Source organism: Leopardus geoffroyi, chromosome C3, assembly GCF_018350155.1.
Source record: "Leopardus geoffroyi isolate Oge1 chromosome C3, O.geoffroyi_Oge1_pat1.0, whole genome shotgun sequence".
NCBI classification, from domain to species: Eukaryota; Metazoa; Chordata; class Mammalia; order Carnivora; family Felidae; genus Leopardus; species Leopardus geoffroyi.
Window position 1 is genome coordinate 84,887,453 of NC_059338.1, and position 27,274 is coordinate 84,914,726.

Genomic DNA, 27,274 nt, shown 5'->3' on the forward strand with positions numbered 1-27,274 from the left:
GTTCCACCATCTTGGTTCCTCCCCGCTACAAACTCGTATTATGAAAACTTTCAAACATACACAAATTTGGGAGAGCAGTTTAATCAACCCCCTTATACCTAGCATCTAATTCCACCAATCATTCATTTACAACCCAACCTGTGGTACCTGTATCCCCATGTAGTTCCCTCCCCTTATTTTGAGATGAATCCCAATTATCATATTATTTTCTTCATAAATACTTCAATTTTTTCCTCAAAAGTTAAAGACTCTTTTTTAAAATATAATCCTATATCATTATCATACATACATACTTTAAGACCAGTGGAATTTTCTTAGTATAAAAAACAAGCTGATGTTCAAATTTTATTATTTAAAAAAGTTTTAATACTCTTTGGGTCAGAATTAAAATAAGATTTATAAATTACAGCACAATAGTTTGTATTTCTCTTAAAATGCTTCAAACTATAGATCCTTCATTCTGCTTGGTCATTTGTACAGGTTACCTCCCTCTTTCTCTCTCTCCCTCTCCCTCTCTCTCAATCACTATCTCATGATTTTGATCTCTCCTTATCCTTACAGTTTATTTATTTCTTAAAGAAACCAGATTATTCATCTCTAGACTTCCTCACAGTTAGGAATTTTCTGTTATTTAACATGTTCTCTGTCACCTCTGTTTTCCTTAACCTGGTGGTTGGCCATAGAGCTTTGTTCCAGATTTAGTTTTATTTTTGGCGAGAAGTCCCCATAGGTGGTGTTTTGTGCTTCCGTCAGCAGATGATCTGAGATGTCGGCATCTGTCACGACAGCCTATCTTCATGGGTTGGAGATGGCAACATTCTAATTCTACCATTCCTTCATTTGTCAGCTAAAATGCTTCTAGAGACAAACTTTTCATTGTCAACTACTTGATTTCCCTGAGATAAGTTCTTATAGGAAAGAAAGAATAAATGTTTGATGCTTTTCCTTTATTATTTTTCAAACTATATGAGATTATTTTATCACAAGCTCCAGAGAAGAATGAGGACATTTTTCTTTTAGTAACTGTGAATTCATGGATACAACCATGTCTGAAATGTTTTAATCCATTGTGACTACTCTTGTGATGCCCAAATTATCCTGTTTTTGACCAGTAGGAGTCTTTTAATGGACTCCTGAGGTCCTAAAACCTTTCAATATGACGTTTGTAGACATTATAGCTTCTTTGTTTTCTGGCATCATATCATCATATCATCTCATCCATAAATATTTCAGAGTCTCCTGAGTTCTTCTAAAAGTGGGTACTAAGGATACTATGGGTACTCCTTGGCTATTATTTCTAAGCCCTTTCAATGGACAGAGCCGGGAAATAAAGACAAATTGTCATGAGTTGATGTGGATACTTATCAATCAAATTAGGACTACATAGTTTTTACCTAATATGTTTAAGTGTACATATCCTTTTCTGTTATGCCAAGCATTGCATTTCTCAACACTGATGTAATTACTCACTTTCTTTCTCACATAGTTCACACATGACAGACTCAGAAAAACAATATAAATGCTACCATTAGCAATATGATTATTAAAATCAATTTAAGATTTTTTGTACGTTTTTTTATATTTTTGGCCTTAAGATGCATCCCACTAAAGATGTTTAGTAAATTATTATGTCATAAAGTCATCTGAAATATTTTCTCTCATGTGGTTATGACACCAACTCAGTATTCTTATTAAGTCATTTTACTTTATTTTTTATTTAGAGAGATTACTTATGTATTTATATAATTATGCAAAATATTAGTGTATTCCAAAATCATAACACATGATAGAGTATATTCAGAGAAATTTAACTTCTAACCTCATTCCCCTCTCCTGTTTCCTCCATTTGAACCACTTATTTGGGTTCTTTGAGGAACTGTTTCTTTTTTTTTTTTTTAAATCTATTTATTTATTTTGAGAGAGAGACAGATCATGAGAAGGGGAGGAGAGAGGGGGACACAGAGGATCTGAGACAGGCTCCGTGATGAGAGCAGAGAGCCAGACACAGGGCTCGAACCCACAAACCTCAAGATCATGACTGGAGCTGAAATCAAGAGTCAGACACTCAACTGAGTCACCCACGCGCCCTGTACCTGTTTCTTTTCAAGTTTTTGTTCTACTTTTTCTTTTTTCTTAAAAACAAAAAAAAGGAAAAAATATGTATGTATGCCTCCCCTCCTCCTTTCTTAGATAATTGACAGTGTACTACCCATAGTTTTCTCCATTTAGGTTTTCCACCCTATCAAGTATCACTTTAATAATATATAAGTGGGTTAGATGGTGTGCAACTTTATGGGGTTGGTTTTTCCCAGTGAGCATATTTCTCTGGAGATGGACCCAGGTTGTTGAGTATAAAACGAGTGTGTTCATGTTTATTGCGGAATAAGATTCTGTGGTGTGGACGTACCCCAGCTTGTTAAACCATTCAGCCATTCAAGGACATCTGGGTCATTTCTAGGTTTGGGCTATTACAAATAAAGCTGCTCTACATGTATGTAAGGGTTTGTGTTTGAACGAGAGTCATCATTTCTCTGGGATAAAGGGACAAAAATGTAATTGTTGGATTTATGGTAGTTGTGTGTTTCGTTTCTAAGGAAAGTTCCCAACTGTTTTCCAGAGGGATTGTACCATTTTGCATTTGGACCAGGAATGTATTAATGATTCAGTCTGGCATCCTCACCAACATTTGATGTTGTCACACATTTTATTTTAGACATTCTGATAGGTGTGTGGTCATATTTCATCATGGTTTTAATTTGCAGTTCCCTAAGGGCTAATGATGTTAAATACCTCTTAGGTGCTTTTTGTCACCTGTATGTCTTTGGTGAAATATTTCTTCCGGTCTTTTATCTTATTTTATTATTTCTTGGCTATTGAATTTTGAAAGCTCTTTATAGAGTCTAGATACTAGTCTTTTGTCAGATGCATGGCTTGCAAAAAATTTCTATCACTCTGTAGCTTGTCTTTCCATCTTCTTGACAGAGTCCTTCATAGAGAAAAACACTTCTAATTTTGATCAAGTTTTATTGGCCAATTTTCCTTTTATGAATCAAACTTACGCTCAAAACTGTGAACTCTTTGTCTGGCTCTGGATCCTGAAGATTTCCTCTATTTTGTTTTCTGTAAGTTTTATAGTTTCTAGCCGGCCCGCCTTGTTCCTTCCACTTTTCAGAGTATTAAGATGCTTATTTTCCATACACTGTCTGGGGTGCTCAATTGTACCACTTTCTCTGGCTCCATAGTTTATGATGAGAGTCCTGGGGTCATTTGAATTGGGTTTTTCCCTGGAGAGGAAATACCATTTCTGTCTCATTGCTTTCAAGATTTTTTTCTTTGTCTTTAGATTTCGAAGTTACACTGTAATGTGGCTTGTGGATTTGGGGAGCAGGTTATTCGGTAAAGGGTTCACTCAGCTTCTTAAATCCATAGGCTTCTGTCTTTGGGGAAGTTTGGGAAGTTTCTCAGCCGTACTCTCTTCCTTTTCTCCTCGGTGATGCTGATGACAGAAATGTCGGGTCTGTTATGACGGTCCACAGGTCCCGGAGGTTCTGTTCCTTTTTTTGTTCTGTTTTGTTCTCTCTCTGTTCAGATTTAGTGATTTCTATTTTTCTATCTTCAAATCCACTGGTTCTTTCCTCTGTCTCTCTGCCTCTGCACTTCGCTCTGGGACCCATCCAGTGAGGTTTTTAAATTGTAGCTATTGTGTTTTTGTTTAGTTCTAAAATTCCAATTTGTTTGCTGAGACTTTCTGTTTCTTTGTGGAGACTCTATTTCTTGATTTGTCTTGTTTGTTCGTAGCTCTCATTGTATTTCTAGGAGGAGTGCTTTAAATCTTTGTCAGGTTATTTCAGTATTTCTGTCACCTTGGGATTGGCATCTGTTAATTGTCTTTTTCATTCAGCTGGAGATTTTCCTAGTTCTCGGGATGATGTGTGATGTGCAGTTGAAACCTGGACACTTTTATATTGCACTATGAGACTCCGGGCCTTATTTAAACCATCTGTTTCGGCTAGGCCCTCTGATACCACTCTGGCAAAGGAAAGGCAGGGGCATTGTCCTGTGACTGCCAGCTGGGGCTAGAAGTCCAGATTCTCCACTCAGCCTCCTTTGACACCCAAGGGGGGAATGCAGTGTTTAATTTTAGGTATCAACGTGAGTGGGCTTGGGGGTGCCCAGAATAAAGATTATTTCTGGGTGTGATGGTGAGGGTGTTTCTGGATGAGGTTAGCATTTGAATCAGTAGACTCAGTAGATTACCTTCTCCCATGTGGGTGGGCAGTCCGTTGAGGGCCTGAATAGCAAAAGGCCTCTGCCTTGGCCAGTTGCCATTTTTTCCTGCCTCACTGTATGAGCTGGGACACATCATCTCATATCATTTAATTTTCTTGTGCCCTCGGACTGGGATTTATCCCATCAGCTCTCCTGGTTCTTAGACCTTTTAGACTCAAGATTGAATAATACCTCTGGCTTTCCTGGGTCTCTAGCCTGTAGATGGCAGATTGTGGGACTTCTCAGCATCCATAATGGCATAAGCCAGTTCTTCATCATAAATTGATACAGATTGGGATGCTTGGGTGGCTCCATTGGTCAAGCTTTTGATTCTTGGTTTTGGCTCAGGTCACGGTCTCGCAGTTTGTGGGTTTGAGCCCCACATCGGGCTCTGTGCTGGCAGCGTGGAACCTGCTGGGGATCCTTTCTCCCTCTCTCTCTCTCTGTCCCTCCCCTGCTTGCACTCTCTCTTGTTGTCTCTCTAAATAAATAAATAAAGTTTAAAAACTAAATAAAAAATAAATTGATATGGATAGATACAGATACAAACACAGATACAGATATAGAGATATAAATATCTCTTGTTGGTTCTGTTTCCCTGGAGAACTCTAATACAGGGACTTCTTGTGACTTTGGGTGGGTTGTAAGTTAGACCTACTCTTTCACTTTATCCAAAAACAAATAGAGGCCTATATATACCTGGTTTTGCTTCCTGTTATGGGCACATATAATTAGATATTTCAAGATGGATTCCCAATGTCCACTTGGTAATTTTGGTTAAATTAGTGGATTAGATCAACACTAAAGGAAAAGACATCAGGCAACTCAATAGGTAATAAATCACTGGCTATGCCATCTGTTTTCCATTTCCAAATACCTTAGCCCCTTTGAAGGCAGAGGCCGATTCTTTGGTCCCCAAACCAGACAGAACCAAGTGAGCCCTTGGTAATATTTGCCTCGGCAACGTAGAAAGAATGTGTGTAAAGTAACTCCACATTTCTAGGACTCAAGAAATGGCAATTCCATCTGTCATTCTTCTATCCCTTCTTTCCTTAATGCGATGTATAGAATACATCCAAATTTGAGACGCTTTTTTGGAGAAACGGTAGGATCCTCTGGCTACTCCACACAGCCTGTTTTACTCCTTACAGCTTTTTAAAAAAAATTTTTTTTTTCAACGTTTATTTATTTTTGGGACAGAGAGAGACAGAGCATGAACGGGGGAGGGGCAGAGAGAGAGGGAGACACAGAATCGGAAACAGGCTCCAGGCTCTGAGCCATCAGCCCAGAGCCCGACGCGGGGCTCGAACTCACGGACCGCAAGATCGTGACCTGGCTGAAGTCGGACGCTTAACCGACTGCGCCACCCAGGCGCCCCACTCCTTACAGCTTTTAATAATATTGTTTATGGGTATAGTCACAATTTTCCTAATCACTACTGGCATGTTATTTCTAACAATAAAATTGACTTAGAAAGAAACTAGCCAACTAATGTCAGGGCTGTGTTTCAAAGTCTTCAGAAAAAAGCCAAGAGGTTTAACAGTTGGCATCCTCCCTTCCACTTTGAGCACTAAACTCATCGTCTCCCTTTAAGGTTGGATAAAGCCTTCTTCTGGCTTCTTCAGGTGACAGCCTGGTGGGATTCAACCCTTCCTATGTGGATCTTCCTTGGAGAGGGGCGTATTTTAATAGTTGAGATATGGAGAAAATGTTGTTTTTGTCGTTGCTGCTGCTACTGCTGTTTTAACATTAGAGAAACCTCCCCTCCTTCCTCACCGAAAAATTGTTTTTGTTTTGTGACTTCTTTAATTAGAAACGTATGGTAGAGAACCCTAAAAAACATACTCACTAAGGATAGGTTACTAGACCTCATCCTAAGGAGGGTAGGTTTGGTTAATCCCAGGAGATATGCACAGAGCCACTGGGTGCCTAGTCACTGGGTGCAAATAGGTCCTGAAATCCATCCCAGCCCAGCTGCTTTCCTGCTAGATCAGGATCTATGTCCTCTAGAGGTGGTGTCTTGTCTGATTTGCACTGGTGCTAGAAGCTTGGAGTCAGGGCGTGGGTGCTGAGAACAATGGCATCCTTCCTGTGATGGAGAAGGGAAAGTGAAGAAGCCTCCTGAGACAGCTAGTCACCAGAAAGGGCCATTATGGGTGAAGAACCAGGTGTCATTTTTTTGCTTTTCATTATTACTAATTTTTCACATGGTAAATGATGTAAATGCTACCTATTAATAGTTCTGAATTTGGATGAGGGGACCGGGGTACACGGATGCAACAAAGAAGTACTGAGTCTTAGTGCTAAGTGCACTTGAGCCAAGACGAGAGGTTGCCCACTTGGCTGGAGTGGGCGGCAAGACTATCTAGAAACACAATGACCAGATATTGGATATTTTTCGGATCTATTTCATTCAGCAAAATGAATGTTCATTCAAGGACACAACAATAGGCAGCCCTTATGTTGATCTAACTTCTGTAACATACTGTAAATCTCTTGATGGTAAGGGGTGTTGGTGGCTAGTGAAGGTTTATCAACCTTTTCATACACATGCAAAACACTTGTGCCAATACAAGAGAATTATTTATAGGCACTGACAAACTAGGTCTACCAGAGGTCACATTTTATATTAACACTGAATTTTGATAAATGGTCACTGGAGTCTCTGGTTAAATCCTAGCTGTTCCTTATTCCTTGAAGTTCCACATTAGCTGGTATTTGGCAAAATATAAAATTACTATTGGAGTTGAAAGAAAACTTCTATTTTCTCTATTTGTTTCTGAAAGCATGTTAGACATAAGTTACCTGTGTTATGCAAATTGATGTCAAGCAAAAAGGAAGATTTAGTGATCATGAATGTCTCTTCTTTTTAAATTCTGTTCTTTATTTAAAATAAGGCCAACTTCATCTTGCAAATGGAAATATCCCCCCACAAAGTCATAGATCATGTCAGGAACAGACTTCTGTCCACAGAAGCAATATCCTATCTTACTCCCCCTATGACGATAGATGAAGGAGGGGGCCAAATCTTGAGCGAATTCAATGTTCAGACTCTATGCAGCTATGAATGTTATTCAAGGTTTCATCAGCTGTCTCTTTAAATGATGACAGTGCTATAATCAACTCCAGAGTTGAAATAGAAGATTAGAATTCTACTCCTAATTATATATTATCTTTTCTTGTAACTTTTTGTAAGAGCCAAAAGAATTGAGATACTAAATAGAAAACTTAAGGAGTCATTACAAAAATACTACTTATTTAAAAAAAAACATTTTGTAGTTGCTGTGTGGAAAAAGAATTGCTATGCAGTCAGAAAGATACGGATTCAAATCTCAGCTGTGCTACTTGCTGGACAATGCAGGGTCTGCACTTTAAAGGTGATTTGTGCTTCAGCTTCATCACAGTATTTGTTTGAAAACAAGGCTAAAAAATTTTTTTTGTAAACCTATAAGACGACCTCATGCTGCCCCCATGTGTCTATGGAAAGAGCAGAGTGCTGACCCCAGTTTGAACATTAAAATAATCTGGAGAGATGAAAAATTACCAGGCTCTGTTAGTTTCTTGCTTGCGTGTTTCTTGCTTCTTTCCTCCCCAGGTGACTCTCCTTGTGCAACCACGTTAGAGAAGCACAGAAATAGATTATAAACTCCGGAAGGGCAGGAACTTTGATTGTGCAATTTGTGATTGCATTGTTTGTGTGGACAAAAGTATCCAGCTGACAGTAGGGCTCAAGTAATATTTATTGAGCAGATAAATTGATAAATGAATGTGTACTTGACTTTATTAAAGAAGTGATAGAATCAACCCTCAAGTCAGATCCTGCTGTAATAATTATAGTTACCATCAAGCAGGTCCTAACAATGTTTCTGGAGTGGCTCTTAAAACCTCCTAATGGAGTCCTATGAGTTTAGTAAAAATCTGGACTTTTTACCGTAGCATCTAAGGTGCTGGATGATCTGGCCCCTTCCTTCTTTTTCAGCCTGATTTCTTGGCATCCTCCCTTTTCAGCCACATAGGCTCTATTTATTCTGACCCATCAGGCTAGTTCTCACCTCAGGACCTTTGCTCTTACTGTTCCTTCCACGTAGATTATTCATCTCCAGATCTTCATGTGCCTGATTCTTTCTCATCATCAGAATATCATCCCACACACATCATCTCCTCAGATCCACCTTCCATGGCTACCCTGTCTAATGTGCCTCTACCCTGCTGTCACTCTGTCCTGTTACCTTGTTTCAATGTCCTCTCTATGGGGAATTAGCTTTTTATTAATATGCTAATATTAATGTTATGTTAATATGTTAACGATTTGATAGTCTATGGTTCTTCAATCCCCGCTAAAACTGAGGTACCATTAGGACAAAACTCTAAGCCTTTAATTTTTTTTTTTTTTCAGGCAGTATATTCAGCACTCAGAGCAGTGCCCAGCATCAACACAAACTTCCTAAATATTTGATGAATCCATACAATGATTTTTTAATGTCTTTTATTTATTTCTGAAAGAGAGAGAGAGAGAGAGAGAGAGAGAGAGAGAGGCAGAGAGAGAGGGAGACACAGAATCTGAAGCAGGCTCCAGGCTCTGAGCTGTCACCGCAGAGCCAGATGCAAGGCTTTAACTCGTGAACCCTGAGATCATGACCTGAGCTGAGGTTGGATACTTAACAACTGAGCCACCCAGGAGCCCACAATGAGTTTTAAAAGCCTTATCTGTTATCTATTAACCTGTCTTGCCTTTGGGAAAATCATATGTTTCCTGTAATATGCATAACTTGCTTTGCACAATGGCTGGCATATAGCAAGTGCTCAGATAATGTTGGCTTCTCTTGACTGTGCTTGCTTTTTTTTTTTTTTTAAGTTTTTAGATTTATTTTGAGAGAGAGAGGGAGCACATTGGGGGAGGGTCAGAGAGAATCCTAAGCAGGCTCCAAGCTGTCATTGCAGAGCCCAATGCACAGGCTTGATCCCAGAGATCATGGCTCAGCTGAGCCACCCGGGTGCCCCTTGACTATGTTGCTTCTGTTCTACCCTAAAGGAAAGTTCTTCAAGGCATCCTGTATAAAGTTATCTAAAAGCAATAGTGGAACTTAGGTTTTCCTTTTTCTTGTGTAAATACCTAGGGATGGAATTTGTCAGTAGTTATACATGATTAGTTTTCAAGAAATTGTCGCACAATTTGCCAAAGTGACAGTATCGTTTCACACCTCCATCCCTTCCACGTTCTCCAGCATTTAATATTGTCAGTATTTTTAATTTTAGCATTCATGTGAGTATAAAATGGTATATCATTGTTCTTTGATTTGTCTTCCCTCATGACTAATGATGTTGAGCATTTTTCGTGTATTTATTGGTCATTCACATGCCTTCTATTGTCAGGTGTCTTTTCCAATCATCTGCTGAGTTTTTACTAGTGTGTCTTCTTATTCTTGATATGTAGACCTCTTTATTTATTCTGGACACAATTCCTCTGTCAAATATATTGCCAATACATTTCAATGCCTCTAATACATTGACAATAATTTCCCAGTTTTTAAATGGCTTGTTTTGATGAGCTTTTATTTTCATGAGGTATAATTTATCAACTTTTATTTTATGTTGAGTGCTTTTTAAGTTATACCTAAGAAATTTTTCCCTGCTTCAAGGTCATGAAGATATTCTATGTTTCTTTTTTTTCCCCCTAGAATCTTTATGGTTTTAGCTTTTACATTTAATTTTATAATCAATCACAGACTAATTTTTGCATGTGATTTGATGTAAGGTCCCAAGTTTGTTTTCCATATGTATATCCAGATTTTATAAAAAATGTCTAGTACAGCCTTGTTCATAATGGGAAAAAGGGAAATAATCCAAATATCCATCAATAAGAGAAATGGAAGAACATATTGCAATTATTCTAACAATGGCATACTAATCAGCAATACAGAAAGTTACTATAGATATATGCAACAGCATGGATGAATCCTGAAAATGTTATATTGAGTGAAAGAAGCCAGACATAAAGGGCTACATACTGTTGATTCTATTTATATGAAATTCAAGAGTAGGCAAAGTTAATGTGTGGATTGAAAATCAGCACAGCGGTTGCTGATGGAGGAAGTGAGGCTTCACTAGAAGTGAACATGCAGGGACTCTGTGCAGATAGAAACATCCTATGTCTTGATTGGGGTGCTAACGCAGGTGTAACACTTATCGGAACTCATTGAATTTCGTACTTAAGGTCTGTGTATCTCATTGTGTGTAAATTTTACCTTTTTTCAATTTTTTTTTAGAGACAGAGAGAGAGAGAAAGAGAGTGTGAGGGGGCAGAGGGAAAAAGAGAGGGAGAATCTCAAGCAGGCTCCACATTCAGCATGGACATGGAACTTGATCCCATGACCCTAGAATCATGACCCGAGCCAAAATCAAGAGTCAGTCACTCAACCAACTGAGCCACCCAGGTGCCCTGTAAATTTTATCTTTAAAGCATCACATAGCTGACAGTGACAAAGAGATTATAAGCATGGACATGCCATTACATGTAAGGGCAGGTGTCTATAAATATTTCAGTAACCCACATTCATCCCAGAGTCATCTATGTTTATGATGATAAAATTCAGGAATGGTTAATTTTTTCTTCAGAATCTTCTTTTAATAATTCAGAGAATCTGCTTAGAAAGTTTTTTAAATGTAAAACCTTTGATATTTAAGACGTTTTGATATTTAAAGAGGGACACTTTACATAGGACGATTTATGAGTCAAACCTCTGGTAGCTGACATTGTGTGATATGCTTATATAAATATATAAATTCACAGAAGAAATATATATGTGTGTATGTATCCACTTTAGAGTCCTAGAGCAAAGCCACAGAAGACTATATAATTATACTATAAAGGATTGATGTGCTTTTGGCTTCATAGTCTTTTTTTTCAAATTGAATTGAAATACTCAATTCTAAAACCCCCGCTAGAATTGCACATTAACAACAGAATACTTGCAACCATAAATTTATAACTGCTTCGGGACTTTCCAGAACAATCCCTTTGAGCTGCTCAGGCTCTGACAGAAAGAGTGTACAATCCGCCTGCACCCCTTCTCCCTCAGACCAGTCAGCAGAATCCTAAGCAGCTTTATTTCATGCTCCCGGATTCTTTTTGTGCCTCGCTATCCAAGCTCAGACCTACTTATGTATTTATTAACGACGACTGTCTTTGCATTTCTATCAGCATTCACTGGGGCCACCAGGAGCGGGGGAATACGGTGTTGGAGTGTGTGGCTTCCATGGAACTTGTCAAACCGAGCCTTCTACTGGGTCATGAAAAACATTCAGGGGGCGAGCACACTCTGCATTGTTTTATGGGGAATGGGGTATCAGACTGCAAACAGAATTGGGGAATCCCGCTTTGTTGGTGGGGAATGCTTATGTACTATTTCTCCCGTTTCTGGGTGAGAAGTTTCCATTGGCGTAGCTCTCTTGGTCTTTCTCACCCTGTCGCTGCTCCCTTGCGAAGAGGGTCTTTTCTGATTGGTAATTTCGGAGGATGCTCCTTGATCGCGTTTCAGCTCCTTCTCATCATGCCTTCACCATGCCACAGGCACAACAGAGCTGGTTCGGTCCTTGTAGAGATGAACTGCACTCTGGGGGAAATTTTCAATTCAGGAAAGTAGTAGCAAGCCGATTTGTCCCAGCACTTAAGTCATCATTTTTATCTGACTTTTGTGCTTATCTTTCAACTGGATCTATACTCAAGTGGGAAGGAAGAGGTTGACAGTTTTGGAACTGAGCACTCCCGCCTAGGGGTGGAGAAGAAAACACTTTTGATCTTATCTCTCTTGTTTTATAAAAATGTGCATCTTCTTGAATTTCAGCACATGAACATAGCTGACTCTTGGGTGTCTAAGAAAAGGGGTAAATTTCATACTCCTGCTGGCCACAGCTCTTAGCATGGTCATTATACATGTATTCTGAAAGCCTCCCAATTTACATGTAATTTAAAGGTTCACTCAACTAGCTTCTTATTGAAATCTTGGAATGATCCCCACTATAATTTTTTATTATGTAGCTGGATATGTATTAATATTAATAAGTCATATTAAATAGAAGTAGTTCCACATTTCATCAATACCTTAAAATTGTTTTCCTCATTACTTTTCTAATGTTTATGTCCATATTTTTTTTCTTATTACTGGCCATCTTCTATAGACCAAAGACTTCAGCTGATTAATAAGATCTATGAGGGCGGCTCAGTCGGTTAAGCGTCCAGCCTTGGCTCAGGTCACGATCTCACAGTTCGTGAATTCAAGCCTCACATCGAGCTTTGTGCTGACAGCTTGGAACCTTGAGCCTGCTTCAGATTCTGTGTCTCCCTCTCTCTCTGCCCTTCCTCTGCTCATGCTCTGTTTCTCCGTCTCTCTCAAAAATGAATAAACATTTAAAAAATTAAAAAAAAAGATCTATGAGGAATTTTTCAAATACTAGAGAGAATATATTCAAGTAGCACTCTCTCACTGATGGCAGATTATATGAAGTTTTAAAAAAGAGGTATAAACAAAGTTCCCCCAGGAGCACAGACTAAGGGAATATCACCTTTATGACTATGGGATTGGCCTCCCATAAACTGAATATCACCTTTAGATGATAATTTTTTTTTTAATCTTGGTCTCAGATATGTGTCCCACAATAGCAAAGAAATTTGTTTGAAAATAAACAGATAATAAGTGAGCACCTGCAAGTTTTGATGAAAGTTCCATATGTTCCAAGACATTCCCTATCAGGCTTGTGGCATGACCATCCATTGGGTTAAGACTTTGAAAGGCCATTACCTATTCCCAGAAAAGCAGTCCAGCTGACAACATAGTACAGATTACCTTGGATTGTTCAGCCCTGTCCTGGCAGAAAGTAGGGTCTGAGGGAGTACATGATGGACAGTCAGGCCCATAGAGAAGGCCCAAAATACTCTTCACTGAAAATATTCTAACAGGGGCTGGATGATCACCTGCCAAAGATACTGGGGCAGATTTCTGTCCTTGGTAAAAAGCTGGTAAGAGTGCATGACCTTGCAGATGCTTCCCATTCAGAAATTTCATGGTTCTTTTATAATAAGGTGTATGTTAGGACCCATAGTAGTGGAGAACTCTGGTTAGCCAAAGAGAAGCATGAAAGAATTAGGTGTTTGCACTGTCCTGCCTCTCTCCAGTAGAAATATTAGTGCTTATCTTCACTCCTTTCCAGAATCAATCTTGACTCAAAGATCAACCCAGTGTAAATAGGGATCTGCCCTGTGCACTTACATGGTTCTAAATTGCAAAATCCCTACTCCTTTTCCAGGATCACAGACTAGAATTCTGATTCACTTCTCTTGAATATTCAATACAGAAGAACTGTTTTTATCCCAGTCCCCTTGATTAGAGCCCCTGCATTCTGTCTAATTACTTTCCTAAGCTTCTTACTGTCTTATGACATACTTCAGAAAAAAAAACCCATAAATTTTTGAAGAAAAATGTTATAAAATATAATAAAAACTTACATATGCATCCCAGCTTAAGAAATAAAACACAACAGTGTAGATGAAACCTTTCATTTCTTCTCTCCTGAATACACTTCATATTCAATCCAGTGGTGATCACAATGAAACCTACTCAAAAATTCCGCTTCCCCTTTTTTTTCTTCTTTGACATGTAGGTATTACTATATGTGCCAACTTTCCTTGCTGTAGGTCAGAGCATGTGATAGAATTCTGGCCAAAAGAATGTGAATGGAATGGAAGTACACCACTTCCAAATCTAGCTCGTAATCCTGAGTATTCTCCAAGCTCTTTCCTTAACTGGCTGCATAGAGAAGTCTCCAAAGTTCCCAAAGGGGGATGGAGGACAACAAGGAACAGAACTGGGTCTCTGAGTGACTGCATGAAGCAGTTTTTCACTACCAACTTCACTGGACTGAAACACGAATGAAGAGTGGACTTGTTTTGAGTTAGCCTCCTCTCACCAATAGACTAGTCATTTCCATGCAGTTATATAAACTTTTACCCCCTGAAGAGGAGTCCCCAATCAGCACACAATTTTCATGTTTTCCAACTTACAAAAATGGAACTAAATCGCATGTGTTTCTTCAGCATCTTATTTTTTTACTCACCATTGCTTGTGAGATCCTCCCATGCTACAGGTAAGGTACTGTTCTCTCAGTTTATTTTCACTGCTGTAAATTTCTCCATTGCATCATTTGTGTATCTATATCCCTATTGCTGGCTATTTAAATAGTCTCATATTTCTTGCTATTGTAAATATTTTTTAATGTGTATTTATTTTTGAGAGAGAGAGAGAGAGAGAGAGAGAGAGAGGAGAGACAAAGTGTGAGTGGGGGAGGAGCAGAGAAAGAGGGAGACACAGAATGTGAAGTAGCCTCCAGACTCTGAACTGTCAGCACAGAGCCCAATATGGTTCTTGAACCCCATGGACCCTGAGATCATGACCTGAGCTGAAGTTGGATGCTTAACCAACTGAGCCACCCAGGTGCCTCATATTTCTTGCTGTTATAAACAATTTTACTATGAACATTCTTATACCTACTTCTTTATATGTGTGCGTGTGTGTGTGTGTGTGTGTGTGTGTGTGTACATACACACAGCTAGTGAAGATAGATAGATAGATACCCCTAAGACACTTAATGAATTGGCTTTTGCTGCATGAAATCACTTCAGAAGTTAGTGACAACACAACAGTCATTTATTTAGCTCACAGTTCTGTGGGCTGGCATTTTAGGTTGTGCTCAGGCTCTGTTGTTTTGAGGTGGGCTTTTTATGTTTTTATGATCAGCTTGTAAGATGTCTATTGGCTGGTGGTCTCAAATGGTTAAGCTGGGATTGTTTATCTCTGCTCTACATGGTCTTTCTCTCCTCCTCCAGCAGTCTGGTTCAGCCTAGGCTGTCAAAGTTTTAAGAGTAGCAAGAACAAAAATTGTAAGGTCTCTTGAAGCCCAGGCTCAGAACTGGCCCAACATCACTTTTAACTTACTTTCTTGGACAAAACAAATCTGAAGACCAGGCTAGAATCACAGAGTGGGAGAATAAACTCTACTTCTTGATAGAGGATATGAAAAATATTGCACTGATTTTTGTAATCTATCACACCTAAGAGTATAATTTCTGGGGGTTCTTGGCTAGCTAATCAGTAGAGCATGTGACTCTTGATCTTGGGATTGTGAGTTCAAGCCCCATATTGGGGGTGGAGCTTATTTTAAAAAAATAAAAATGAAAGAGTGCAATTTCTGGGTTGTAGAATGTACATATGTTCAACCTTACTAGATTTTTCAGAAACTTTTTCCAAAAGGGGCTATATACCTTATTGCAAAACTAGCAGTGTTGAGTACTGGTTAAGAGCATGAACTCTGGGAGCCCTATAGATTTGCTTGGATCACAACAGTGCTGCCTGCAACTGTGACTTTTGCCAAGTTTTTCAAACATCTCTATCTCTTAGTTTTTTCATCTGTGAATGTTCTTGGTTGCAAGACTCTAGCCAGTTTAGGCATACAAAGACTTTATTGGAAAGCTATTGCTTGGCTCTCTTAATCAATTGGAAGGCTGCACAACCAGGCTTAGCATATGGGCAGAAACCAAGGCAAGTGATGGGGGATATTGTTAGCAAAGAACTCAGCCAAGGCCAGTTTTTATTAGAGAGAAGAGAAACTCCCAGGCACTGGTCAATACTATGAGGTTCAGATTGACACATGACTTTGCTTCACCCCTAGTAACCCCTTTTGAAACAGCCTATAAAGAGGTCACTTCTCCACTTCTGTCTTACCATCCCACACCCAACTCTGAATTCTGTTTTCTACAGAGGCTCACACACCAGTGCGAAATCAGCTTAGCAGAGATCCACTAACCTGTCTCTTATGTTTTAGTGGATATTTTACCCTCTTTCTCTACCTTTCCCCTGAAAACTTGGCTGTTCTGTGTCTGTCTCCCATTAGGTGAAAATTCAGAGTAGAAAGAATCCCTAGAAACAAATATAAACCACAAGCAAACTTATGGCAGAAAGGGAAAGCTATACACTAATGGATAAATAACTTGCCAATGGCAGAGTTAACATATAAATGGAAAAAAAATAAAAAGCTAGGTAAAAAAAACAATGAAAAGGTTAACTGACTGACTTTTCTTATTCCTAGTTTATGAGTTGGCCATCCTGGAATTGTGTGTGTGTACATATAAATATATATGTATATGTATACAGATTACATATATGTATAAATGTATACATATTATATACATATATACATTATATACACATGCATATACACAGATTATATATTATATTTCATATTGTGTGTATATATATATGTATGTATGTATATGTATGTGTATGTATATATGTTTATTCTGTTTATTGACTGGGTTCCCCAGTTTTTGTAAGAGAAATTGTTACAAAATTATCAGAAATCATACATGAAGATTGCTGGAGATCAGTTTGGGAAATCAATGCATCCAACAAGCATTTATGGAGGATCAGTTATGTGCCAAATAGGACTAAAACTTCACAGGGGTTCACTGAGCTGACGATGTGATGGAGTATTCAAGGGGCTCATAGTTTGGGGTGGACTTGAGGAGAGAGACTGAAATTAGAAAATATAATATACTTAATGGATGAAACAAATAGGCTAACAGCAGTAATCAGAACTGACTGTTGAGATTTTTCAAGCTATAAAAGACCACTGATAATACCTAACTGATCGCATCAATTTCAAAAGATATTCTATAGATATTTTCTTTATTACATTACCTACCAGGGACTCATTTGCATGCGAATATCTGCACTACACAAGGAGTCTGAAATGAAGAACATTCTCTATATTTAAACATTAAGCAAATTTAACCCCAGAATGGTCCATATTACTTTAGATATTCTATTTCACTCTGCAAATATGGCTTTAACGAAAGGCTAGGAAACATCAGTGTCTGCACTGGGCAGATGCCAGAGTCATCCCTCTGTCCCTCTGAAGGAGCCAGTACTGGTCCAGTCACTTTGCTGTAATTATTTCCTACCGTTACCTCTTCCAAGAACTGTTCATTTTCTCCTCTGATGATTCTTCATCCACTATGGGGTGTTTGAAAAGAACTAAATGACATTAATTGTGTTTCTCACAAACAAATGCCTTTTCAGAGGACCATAAAATAGCAGGTGCAGCATCATTGGAGCGATTCCTTCAGATGGCCATTCTGAGTTTGGATCAGTTCTGAGTTTGAATCAGTTCTGAGTTTGGATTAGTAATGCAACCAGGCAAATTGCATCAGAATCCGCTCTTGAAACTGCTCCTTAAAAAGACAATAACTGGAAAAACGTTCTCTTCTAGAGCTGTCAAAATTCGGGGTTATCAGTAAGGTATGTGTTACTGGCACATTAGGTGTGGGAGATGGGGGAGAGAGAGAGAGAGAGAGAGAGAGAGAGGGAGCCTTGCTGCTCCTCTGGGACCTTACAGGTGCTGCTGTGGACCCTCTAATGCTGAGAGATCTGTTACAAACGTGGCCACAGCCAAAAGCTGTGAGACTTTGCTGGAAAAGCAGGCATGAAGTCACATACCTAATTCTCCAAAAAGAGTTCTAGTGTAACTCCATTCACTGAAGCAGGCTATTAAAACTAGCTCCTTCAGTGGCCAGAGACTTCTTCCTCTTATAACTTAGCTGATGACTGGGGTTCCCCAGGTGGCTCAGTTGGTCAAGCATCTGACTTAAGCTCAGGTCATGATCTTGCAGTTCATGAGTTCAAGCCCCTCATCACGTTCTGTGCTGACAGCTCAGAGCCTGGAGCCTGCTTGGGATTCTGTGTCTCCCTCTCTCTTTGCCCCTCCCCATTCATGTTCTGTCTGTCTGTCTCTCTCTCAAAAATAAATAAACATTAACAGAAACATTTAAAAAAACAACTAAGCTGATGACCAAGAACACTAAAACTTTGATGGGTATAAAAGGCAAATAGCCAATTAAAATCACATTGAATTTTTACAGAATTGTGAATGGTGGCAAACTGTCTTTAAAGTCAGAGAAACCTCATTTTCAGTAAAGACTTTAACCACACTTGGGTCTTGTGACCTTGAGAAACCGACCTGGGCTCAGTCTTTGTTTACTTATTTGTAAAATGGAGATAGCAATGTCTTCTCATTTATTGTGAGCATTCAATAAGAACATCACGTGTAAAGTGCCCAGTATTTGGCAAATGCTCAAAGTACATTTGTGTACTCATTTACATGTGAATATCTACATCAGAGATGGAGTCTGACAACGACTCCCTTTCTATCCAATCCTTGCCTCTCCTTCCTGTGTCTAATTATTTCTACACTGTTCTCAGTGTTTGAATATTCCTTCCCTACACGCCTCTTTTCTCAGTCATATGCACCTCATTATAAATGAAGTGGGATCAACTCTTTCTCCCAAAGCTACATCATACGTATATTGCCAAAGAATAAAACAAAACCAGAGGCGGGTTTGTTTGTTTTCATTTGTTTTAAGGAGCTCAATCATATACTTGCCAGATAAAGACTGACATCAATGACGAAGCTCCCCAAATCGTTCTTCAATGAGTGAAGGTGATGGTGGCACTTGTGATGCGCTAGAAAAGCCAGAGTGGGGGTTGGGGGAGGTTCATGGTGTTTGTGCTAATTCAGAACTGAAAACTTAAACTCTAGTTGGACAGTATGATTCATAAGTCTCTCCATGGCTGCTTGAAATGAGTCTTATAATTCATAGGTCAGGAAATGTCTTCATTTGGGTCCAGGAAGGGTTTGGTTTCCTGATTCTAATTCAAAATTCAAAATTATTTAGCAGTGCTAGCTGGTTAGTGCCAGCTGTGGTGAACACAGCATTTGGTTTCCATCTATTCTAGACAAGGTCTGCTATACAAGGAACGTATTAGGGTTGAGACTACAGTGATCAAGGTTGGTGCTTAGGGAGCAAAATTTAAGGAGGAACTTACTCTTGGAGTTGTGCTGTGTGGCTTGGCACAAGGAGCCACTGACTCCTTGTGTACTCTGTCTTAGGCTTTCCACTTGCCTCATCCGGGTCTTGACTCTGCTTTGAATACAATTGCAGGGACTTTAGACTTTACCAAGTACCAAGAGGGGGCATTTCAGGAAATGAGGCATAGAGTATTTCTGAGCTGAAAGAAACCTTAGATACCATCTCTATGCTATTTTTCTCGTTGGAAAATGACAACAACTGAGGCCCAGCACAGACACATAAATTATTCAAGTCACACAGATGACACAAGTCTTCTTGGGCTAGCTGGGAGCTCCTGCGTTCCTCAGCATGGAATCTGATAGTGGTCATGGGATACTTCAACATCAGGCTTTTCATGGATGCATTTTTTCCTGATTTTATCAATTCTGGGAAAGCAGCCAGTGTGCAGAACTTTACCCTGGTTGGGCTGGGACATGCTTCCTTAGTGAAGGACAGTGGGTACATCGATCCCTGTCTTGGGGGCAGACACTGGGCAGAGAAGCTTGAGTCCATCATCTCATTTCATCTTTACAATATCCCTGTCAGGGGGATATTTCATCTTTGAAAGCTGAAGGAACTGAACTTTAAAAACAGAGCTAACAAAAAGCAGAATTGGGATTTGAGTCCAGGTTTCTCAGGGACTGCATCCTCTCGAGATCTTTTGGGTGCACGTGACAGATAATCCAACCAAACTATCGTAAACCAAAAGAGATTTGTTATCTTACATTGCCATTGAGGCCAGAAAGATCCATGGCTTCAAGGTCGGCTATGTTGGTCATCTAGTCTCAGCCCCCCTCCCTCTCCCAGTTCTCTCTTCCCTGTCACCTTTGTTCTCAGGCTCAGGTTTGACAATAGGAGGCTGACAGCAGTTCCTGGCCAACATCCTCTCAAGTTCAAGTTCAGAAGAAAGAAGGCAAACAGTCTCTGCCTGCTGCTAGAGCCGCGGGTGGTAATATACCACCTGAGCTCATGATCTGACGATGGAGGGGCTAGTTTCTTCCTTCTGCTAACAGAAGATGAGTGAATGACTAAAAAGAAAAACCTGCCACTGACACTTCAGCCTCCTAAAACTGATGTCATTAATGCCATCCAAAAAGAGCACATAAAAACAGACCACTGGGGAACTGTACTTGAGGCTTAAGAATTGTAGCAAAATCTCCCTAATATTGCAGGCTTGTGCACAGTTGGGGCACAGAAGAGGCAATGTAATGGAACCTCCTAAGCGTGGCATGGTGATGTAATTGAATCAGACTTCGAGACAAAAATAAATTGCTGTCACGTTTCATCAGTCACCAGAGAGCTAGGATGTAATATAAATGTTGACCTACAGATAAAATATGCATCTGATGTAAAGTCATCTCAGTTTCATTTCAGGATCATGTTAAAAATAAATTCACCAGGTGGCCCATTGGATTTGAGTCATCAGGTAGAAATGCCACAAACGTTCCATGAGTACTCCGGTGTGAGCTCTACCCAGTGGCAGGTGGGGAGGGAAGCTTCAGTTGGAGGAGAACCCAAAACAGGAGACTGAATCAGCAAAGTCGGATGCTAGGAAGATCGGGCTGAGGGTGGTATTGGGAGCCGGCAAAGAGGAAGGAGGTTTGGCCCTGGGTTCCGTGGGGCATGTGGCAGACACCTCACAGCCCCCCTACCTCACCAGCTCAGTGTGCACCTAGCTGCCAGGTCCTGCGTGTCTTTGCCTGAGGGCTTTCTTTCGCTGCAGGAGACTCACTTCCATGCATGGCAGAGCAGAAGCATCCCATGCCAGAGGGATAACTCCTGTGCCACCCGCAGCCCTCACCAGTGATGAGGGAAATGGACGTCGGAGCACCGCCAGCTTCCTTGTCCTCTGTGTAGTACCTTAGGGACATATATTTCACACTGGCTCCCCAGGTTTCCTCCGTGGGATGAAGTTCCAGGCACCCATAGCAGCAACTGGCTTGATAATCCTCCCTGTGTTGTCTGTCCTCCCTTCCCCTTCTCACTTCTCCACTCCCCTGCTGGTCTTCACATCCCAGATAAACTACTTGCTCTCAAGCCCTTGCTCCAGGGTCTGTTCTTGGAGAAACGCAAAGATTGAAGATGGAAATGGCCGCTACCGAAGATGAGAGTATGCGAGTTATAGGTTAGGCGATGCTCAGGGACCAACAGGTAACCTCATGTGCTTCATGAGCTCAGGGTTTGCCCCAGGAGGCAAGACGTGATTGTCCAGAATTCCAAAGGAGGCTCTGTCAGGTGAAGGGATTGAAGGAGGGTGTCCTGGCTTGGAGCCCTTGATAGATGTCAGAGAATCTCAACAGTGAAAGTCAAAGCAACTTCAGCTTCCACTCTGACACTCTTCGCCTTGCCCTTTGTATCACCTGCAATGCTATTTCTTCCTTACTTGCTGTGTTACTGCTGGTGATTTTTTTTTTTTTTTCCTCCTGTCTGAAGAATATTCATTCCCTTCTCGGCCACGTAAAATCCTCCTTTAAAACTCAGCTTCCCAGCCCTTCCGCAGCAGCGCATGCTTTCTCTGTAGGAGCACCTCCATATTGTACTGACTGGCTGTGTTGCACCCTACTCTCTCCAAATGCTCCCAGCCAGCCTGTGAAAGTCAGGAAGGCAGGAGCTGTGTTCATCCCAGAATCCTCGCCCTCAGCACAGGCATTTAGTATGCTTCACTAAATATTCAAAAGAAAGAAAGAGCAAAGGAGAAGAAGAAGGAGAAGAAGGAGAAGGAGAAGGAGAAGGAGAAGAAGGAGACAGACTTAAAGTGTTCCAAGAGCCTGCAAATTATCAGCAAGTACCATTAGGGGAAGAAGGAATTGCAGACATACCCTTGAAATGAGGTTGGCAGCATGGCAGAATAGAAAACATTTTTTTCTTCTTACTGCTACACATCGGGAATCACAGGGACCTTTTAGGGGTGGGGGTCAGAAGAAGCAGAGCACAACATCTGGTAGGAAAGAGCAAGGGGTTAGGAAAGAGCATCACCTAGGAGTTTGTGAGAAATGCAGAATTCAGACCCACCCAAACAGAATCTGCTTTGTAACAAGATTCCCAGGTGGCTCCAATCTGCCAAATCGCATTAACTTTTGAGATGCACTAGGGAGTCCCTGCAGATTTTGGAAGCAGGATGAGCTCAGACAGAGTAAACAAGGTCTTCTCCATCATCTGGGCAAACAGCACCTTTGAAATTCCTGACAGCCCTAAGATCTGCTTTCCATTTCTCTTCCTAATAAGACCAGAGATGAACTTGACTGCATACTGTCAACAACTTGCTTTGTCACCTCCCTTTACAGATGGCTTTTGTGTGGGACGCTGTTTGACAGAAGGGAATGGAGCAGCACAGCAGAGTGTCTTTTGAGTGTAAGGAGAGGTGTGTCTATTCTCATTAAGTCCTCCCTCTTCTATGTTGTCCTCCCCACCCCCATCCTCCCCCCTTCCCCCACCCCTGGCCCAGTCCTCCTTCTTTCCTCATCAAATGCATGGAGATGACTCCTGGCATTCCAGGGATCTGGAGAGGCCAAGGCTCAGATGAAATTAATGAAAGTATATTAAAAGAAAAAGGAATCCAGATTGAATTGTCATTTCATTTAACTTCAAATGTATAACTTTGTGCTCTCGTTTCAGAGACTAGACTAGACTAGGCTGGCTACCACAATAAAAGTTCTAACGTTGCATTTTTAGAGTAACGGTGATTTCAAAGCATTGTTTTAACATTTTAACATTTTAACGTTCAAAACATTATTTAACATCTAAACCTTTTCTTGGCTTCCCCTCATTCCTGAAATTACTACTTTTCCATCATTGTTTTATACATGGGCAAGGAAATGCCTCAGAAAATGTACCAGAGGCAATATATCAGACAATATTATGGCAATATCTTGACATATTTTTTACACCGTTGTATTAATCAGAGGGTTCACGTAGCATCTCGAGGTGACCCAATAGTAATCCTAATTTGGTTGTTTTGGTGGCTACCTGCATAATGTCAAGCATAGATCTGCAAGATCTTCTTCTCAGCAGCATTAAAAAAAACATTACTTCATTCTGTCTTTGTCAAAATAGCTTTGGGCTATATCTGTATGAAGCCAGCTATAAGTCAATTATCCACCTACCAGGAAACAGATATACCCACTTGGATCTGAGTAATTGAATTCTTCAACTTGCATCCAGATGTTTCTGTGTGGAAGCTGCCTATGACCAGGAAATATATACAATGCAGATCAATAACTTGATAGGATAGCATTATTTTAAATGCATAGTTTCCTCTGTACCACACCCATAAGAAGTGAAACTCATTGCTTAATATCTTGCATATAGTAGGTACTCAGTGGCATTATTGGGATGTGAGCATAAAGAGAGCAAGCGTGAAAATGGTACATCTATCAGCCAGTCTTTATATCCATTCAGTGCTTTTCTTTGAATAGCCTGCATTGATTTGAGTACATATAACCATTGTGTGACTTGATTTTAAGTGCCTTTAAACTTAAATAATGATGCTCTACGGGAATATGCAAATGAGATTCAGTTGAAGAGCATGAATGCTGATAATAGAAGAATTAATTAAGTCATGGGAGCTATCTTTGCCTCTATTTCAATGTGATAGACTTGGGCTGATCACCCTATTTGAACATATTGCCGGAATTTCTTTTTTAATGCCGGGAGAGTTCTGTATTCTGAAATAGAGGACCTCTTTCCAATTCAAACTAGACCAGGGAAGTTTGTGCTTGTGAAGGGGATTAGATTCGTAAAGGAGATGCTGTGTGAGTCCTCCCAAGATGGGGAGTTTTTCTGGATGGAACTCTGGACAACTGAAGAGGTATCGATGTCTGGACAACCAAAGATGAGAAGAGTGTTTAGAAGTCAGTAAAATGCAGTAGAAGGAAATTAAAATTCATTAGATCCCTTCTCTGGTGGGTTGGGGTTTGTTGATCTACAAATGAAGCCCTTTTTTTTATTCTGTGTACACATAATATTAATTAATCAAAACCTTTAATTAAGCTTTTGTTTATATCTAAGAGGGAAAAAGGCACACACAAGCTTTGAGTGAGACAGACCAGGGTTCTACCCACATCCAGGCAACTAACATAATTTTGCTGAGCCTCTGTTTGCTTGTTTGTAAACTGGGGTTGTTGTAAAGCTTAAATGAGATCATGTACACAAACATCTGCCATGACAAGTGCCTCTTACGTGGTCATAACGATGCTGATATTTGTTCCCAAACAGGAAACTTCTGTGATCTGTGTGGTATTATAATTTACAAGAAATACATATTTTGTTATTTAGACTACCAAACTATAGTCCTCTTACGTATTTAGTCTTCCTCCAGGGTTCCTGGCTCCTAAAACCCTTGGAATTTCCTGTAATCAGAGCAATAAAGACGTTTTTTGTTATGTTAACGACAGTAGTTTTTGGACTCCACCCAAGGATAAGGGCTGGTTGCCCGGAGTGCCTTGGTGATTGGAGTCCCACCCCCTACCCCATTTCTGGGGAAGAGAAAGGGAGACTGAACAGGCCAAGGCCAATATCTTAGTCAATCATGACTATGCAATGAAGCCCCCATAAAAACCGAAACTACTAGATTCAGAGTGCTTCTGGGGTGATGAGCAAGTGGAGATGTGGAGAAAATGGCACATCTTCTCCACACTCTTTCCCTGTACAATGATAGGGAAATACAGGATAAAATAGGCAGAGAGGGAAAGGCCAGGACTCGAGGTCCCTGGGTGGGGAAGACACAGATTTGAAAACGATGCTGGGAGCATCTGACCCTAAGCAAACTCCCTCAGGCATAAGGTTCCTCTTAAGAATGTAATAGACACCACTTACTTTCCCTCAGGTTTCCCTCAGGAATTTGACCAAAGACCTGAGTAAAAATAAGCAGACCATAAAACTATGACCCACAAGGAACAGTATGGCTACAGACCACCCATCATACAGTGGAACCGACCCGATCCAAAGAGAATGGCTACAGTTGTCAAGCCAGTAAGGGTAGAACGTGAGAAGGAACACGGGGGAAGGGAAGGGGTCACCCCAAACCCTATAAAGCAAAGTCCCTTGCCTATAGTCCACAGGTACTCACTTTTGAACGCCCCCTCTCTGTAAAGACAGCTTTCATACTATTCTCACTTTCTGATCTTATACCCTAACAAACTTTGGCCTGCTGCTCATTTTGTTCCGTGTCCACCTCTTGATTCTTCAAAGCGGTGAGGCAATGAACCCTGGCTGTTGAGGTAAAAAATCTTGCAACAATACCTCACCCTATGTATCTCTTCATCTGGCTGTTGATTTGTTTCCTTTAATAAACTGGTCAATGTAAATAACTGTTTCCTTGAGTTCTGTGAGCCGCTCTAGCAAATTAATCGAATTTAAGGAGGAGGTTGTTGGAACCTCCACTCCGTAGGCTGTCAGTCGGAAGTATAGGTAGTAACATGCTGGCGCTTGCAACTGGCCTCCGAAGTCAGGGGTTGGAGACTGTTTTATAGGATTGAACCCTTAGCTTGTGGAATCTGATGCTTTCTTGAAGTAGGTGGTGTCAGAATTGAGTTGAATCCTCAGCCTGCTGGTGTTTGAGAGAATTGCTTGTTGTGGTGTTTGGGAACCACCCTTGCCTTCACCATTGGAAATTGAGTCTGGAAACCCTAAGAGAATCTGCACTAAGATTACATAAATCCTTAACACTTTCCTAGGAAAGCTATGTGGTATCCTTCTGGTTTTGTTTCATTATCTATAAAACATGGAAAATGGAAACACCTATTTTATGCAATTATTTTTGGAAATAGCTGAGAAAATACATGTAAAGAAATGATAACAATGTCAGGAACACAGTAAATCATTGATAATATTGGGTGTTTTAATTACTTTTACATATTTTTGACGGCCTCAGCCATATGAAAATCGATATGACTACTCAGCAATTGTAATAGCAGTAGTTGCCTTTAATTTAGTGTCTGCCGTGTTTGACCCCGTTAAACACTGTAAATATATTTCAATTTAATCTTTACCACCACACAACAAGAGAGGTGTTATTCCCACTTTACACGAAAGGAAACTGGGGCTCAGAGTAGTTATGTAATTTATCTGAGGCTATGGGGCTAGTTAAGTTAAAGTGATATAGTTGAGATTTCTAATTTCAGAGCCAGTGTTCTTTATACCATGGCAGAAAGTGCTATATCAAGACATAGTGTGGGGGCGTCTGGGTGGCTTAATCGGTTAAGCCTCTGACTCTTGATTTCAGTTCAGTTCTTGACCTCACGGTTCATGGGTTGGAGCCCCAAGTCGGGCTCTGTGTAGAGCCCCCTCGAGATTCTTTTTCTCCCCTTCTCTCTGCCCTTCTCCTGCTTGCTCTCTCTCTCCCTCTCTCTCTCAAAATACATAAATAAATTTTAAAAAAAGATGTAAGTGTGACTCTGGATAAGGAAGCACCATGGCTTACACATACTCTATTGTAAGTGAAGAGTAGCAGGTAACTTCTGGAAAAAAATATTTTATTTTATTTGTAATTAAAAAAATTTTAATGTTTATTTATTTTTGAGAGAGAGACAGCATGAGTGGGGAAGGGGCAGAGAGAAAGGGAGACACAGAATGTGAGGCAGGCTCCAGGCTCTGAGCTGTCAGCACAGGGCCTGACTCAGGGCGAGAACTCATGAACTGTGAGATCATGACCTGAGCCAAAGTCAGACGTTCAACCATCTGAGCCACCCAGGCACCACTGGAAAAAATATACTGAATAGGACAGAGAAGAAAAGTTGTTATCCCTGTACATGTGGAAGGTACGTATGAGGCTGGGGCTGGTGAGTGCAAGAACAAGGGAAGGCAAAGGAAGAGCTGAGAATTCTGAAAATGAACTTGGCTTGTATATAATAATATTGGATTGAATATACCATGGTGTTTCTATGCCTTTCAAATGACAGCATAACTTAGTGATTAAGAGGAGGCTCTGAAACCCCGTGGGACTTTGTCTGGGTTCAAATCCTAGCTTTGCCTCTCATCAGTGGTGTATTCTTGGACATGTTATTTTTTTTTTTTAATTTTTTAATGTTTATTTATTTTTGAGAGAGAGAG

At 40.3% G+C, this 27,274-nt stretch overlaps 1 long non-coding RNA gene across 1 annotated transcript in view; it reads left to right on the forward strand.

Annotated features, from left to right (window-relative positions):
* Positions 1-14,016: 14,016 nt before the first annotated feature.
* Positions 14,017-27,274, forward strand: part of LOC123586767 — a 52,839-nt gene continuing 39,581 nt past the window's right edge. The window contains exon 1 of the long non-coding RNA XR_006706938.1: positions 14,017-14,409. This is a non-coding gene — a long non-coding RNA (uncharacterized LOC123586767). The remainder of the gene's footprint in view (positions 14,410-27,274) is intronic.